Raw genomic sequence first — 3569 nt, forward strand, 5'->3', positions numbered from 1 at the left:
AATTGCTGGGAGCACGGGCGGGAAGGGGGGACACTAATATGTTTCTCAACATGTTTCAATATTTTAATACACTGATCTATAAACATATACAATAGAGATTATTTTCTTGATGTGCCCTTTTTTTTAGAGCAGCAAGCAGAAGTAGCGATCGGGTTGTAGTTCTTGCATTAAAACCTTATGGCAGTCATCAGTGTACCTAAGGGCTTTTTTCTGGTTGTAAATTTGTTTGTAGATTTGTTTTTGAAATGCTGTGGATGGAACCCAGGACCTCACAAATTCTAGGCAAGTTTCTGCACCTGAGCTACGTTCTCTTAAGGATATTAAGACTTTTCTTTAAATAAATGATAGGAAAAGAAAAATAACAGTTGGTTATTGGTCACTTTCTGAGTAAGATGAAAGCTTACAGTTCTGGATATTTGTAATGGCAAGGTTGATAATAAAAGAATACAGTAGTTTTCATTTTGTTTTTATCTTTGTGTGTGTTTCTACCAGACCTGGGCTTGAACTCCAGTGCTCAAGCCTTATTGCTCTACTACTTGAGCCACAGCTCCACTTCCAGCTTTTTAAGTGGTTAATTGGAGACCAAGAGACTCACAGACTTCCTCCTGAATACCTAGGATTATAGGCAGCTATGTACAATACACTTAATATTTATTGTGTTTTCCTTCTTGATACTGGGAATTGAATCCAGATGTGCTTCCTAGTCAGTCACTTTGCCATAGAGCTACATCCCAGCCCTTTTTGCTTCTTCCTTTCCTAGCACCAAGGATTGAATTCATGCTCTCATTGGGCTCAGGGTCTCATGGTTCTCCTTGCTATGTTGTCACACTAGTTCTATAAAACCTTGAGTCCTACCTCCAGCATTTCTCTCGTCAATTAGAAAAAGAGTCTAGGTCTTCACAATTAGGATTGCAGGTGTGAGCAACTGTCTCCCACCTAACCCTTGATTTGAACTGGAGACCTGTGCTTGCTTGCTATTCGGGTGCATGCTCTATCACCTGAGCAATGGCCACAGCCCTTGAATCTTAAATTATACATGTAAACACTACCATCATAGTAAGCTCAAACATTTAACTAGGTGATTTCTCTTTTTTTTTTTTCCTTTACAACTTGGAATTTTTCTGTTACTATGAAGGATATGGGAGTTAAAGACTTCCTGCATTCCTTTTTATGTTGTACCAGGACTATGGCTTGAACTCACTAGGCACTGTCCCTTATCTTTCTCACTCAAAGCTGTATTTCATGCTGTACCACGTGTGAGCCGTACCTCCATTTCAATTGTTAATTGGAAATGAGAGTCAAATTTGTCTACTTGGCCTGGATTCTATCATTAAGTCTCAGCCTCATTAAGTCTCAGCCGCCTGAATAACTAGGATTACAAAAGTCAGCCACCAGTGCCCAGATTCTTAATTTATTTTCTGTCAGTTGTAGGACTTAAACTCAGGCAGGGCCTGGGCACTATCCTAGTGCTTTTCTGCTTAAGGCTAGTGCTCTATCTCTTTGAGCCACAGCTCTACTTACAGTTTTCTGATGATTGAAGATAAGAGTCTCCTGGACTTTTCTGCCCAGGCTGGCTTTGAACCTTGATCCTTAGACCTCAACCTCCTAAGTAGGTAAGAAAGTTACAGGGGTGATCCACTGGTGCCTGGCCCTGAATTCTTTTTTCTTTTTCTTTTTTTTTTGCCAGTCCTGGGGCCTGTACTCAGGGCCTGAGCACTGTCCCTGGCTTCTTTTTGCTCAAGGCTAGCACTCTACCACTTGAGCCACAGCGCCACTTCTGGCCTTTTCTATGTATGTGGTGCTGAGGAATCGAACCCAGGGCTTCATATATACGAGGCGAGCACTCTTGCCACTAGGCCATATTCCCAGGCCCTGAATTCTTAAAATAGCTTTAAAATAGCTTGTGTTACAGGAGGCCCTAGAGAGTTTGGGGTATCAATGCATGGCCACCTGTCCCCTAGGAATGTCACATGCATGCTTGTAACTAAGCTCCTAAATATACAATGCCTCACAGGCACCTTGTAGAATCAAGACAGTTCAGAGCGTGAGAAATCCCATGATTTATATCCCAAAGCAGATGAAGCTGGCATTAATGTAGCTCACTCTTCTGACTGCAACTGTCTTTGGCATGTTAATCTCTACCTGGGACTTTTAATTTGGCCTAGTACTTTTGGACACTGCTAAAAAAGTAACTAAATGTGAATACACAGCTCTTTTCACCTTGCATCTATGTCCTTTGATCTTAGCTATTGTTGTAGTCACTTTACAATCATTTTAGACTCCAGGATGAATAGGACTGGCCAGTAAGCACCTTTGTTTTCACTGTGAACTCAAGATCTTGTACTCTTGCTTGGCTTTTTTTTTTTTAACCCTAGGTTGCTACTTTACCACTTGAGCCACATCTCTCCTCTGGCTTTTTGCTGGTTAATTGGAGATGAGTCTCTAGCATTTGTCTGTTGGGCTGGCTTTGAATTGTGATTCTCACAATCTCAGCCTCCAAAGAAGCTAGGCTAGGATTACAAGCATGAACCAACAGCTTCTGGCTTGAGTTACTTTTTGAATTTAGAGTTTCTGTCTGAGCCAGTCTGGACTGAGATCCTCCTACGTACCTATTCCTTCCATAGGTAGGACAGGAGACAGTGGGATGACAGATGTATACTACCAAGTCCATCTTTTTTTGGTTGAGATGGGAGATCTCATTAACTTCTTGCCTAGGCTAGCCTTTAACCTCCATCCTTCCAATCTCTGCCTCCCAAATAGCAGGAAGTGTAAACACGGGCAAGCCGTTACATCTAGTTCTGTTATACTTACTTGTTGGCTATCTTTACGCTTAGTCTTTACACACACACACACCATCCTGGGGCTTGAACTCAGGGACTGGATTCTGTCCCTGAGCTTTTTTAGTATGTTTGGTTGTGGGGCTTGAACAGGTGGCCTGGGCCCTGAGCTCTTTTGCTCCACCACTTTGAGATACTTCTGGTTTTCTGGTGGTTAACTGGAGACAAGGAGTCTCATGGACTTTCCTGCTTGGGCTGGCTTTGAACCAGGCTTGCCAGACCTCAGCCTCCCGAGTAGCTAGGATAGTAGGGGTGAGCCTCCTCCGGCACCGGTCTCTCTCTGAGCCCTATTTGCTCAGGGCTGGCGCTCTACGCCTTGAGCCACACCCCCACTTCTGGATCTCGGTGGATAATTGGAGATGAGACTTTCCTGCTCGGGCTGGCTTTGAACCACAGTCCTCAGACCTCAGCCTCCTCGGCAGCGAGGAGGTCAGGCAGGCAGGAGCCGCTGGCACTAAACCAGCCGTGGATTGTAGTCACCCACCGGGTACACCGGGCCCGGCAGCCGGGGGCTCCCGCCCGCGGCCCTGGGTCGTCGGGGAGGTCGAGGCGGCGGGGGATCGCGGGGCCGGGCTCGCGGGGCCGGGCTCTCGAGCTCCAGGGTGGCGCTGGGTCGGGTCCGGCCCGGGGCTGGCGGGGGAGCGCGCTCCGCAGGGCTGCGGCCGCCGCGGCGTGCGTGCGTGCGAGCGCGGGGGGCGGGGCCTAGGGGACGCAGGCCGGCGCGTTCCGGAC

This window comes from Perognathus longimembris, chromosome 18, assembly GCF_023159225.1.
Source record: "Perognathus longimembris pacificus isolate PPM17 chromosome 18, ASM2315922v1, whole genome shotgun sequence".
Lineage (NCBI taxonomy): Eukaryota > Metazoa > Chordata > Mammalia > Rodentia > Heteromyidae > Perognathus > Perognathus longimembris.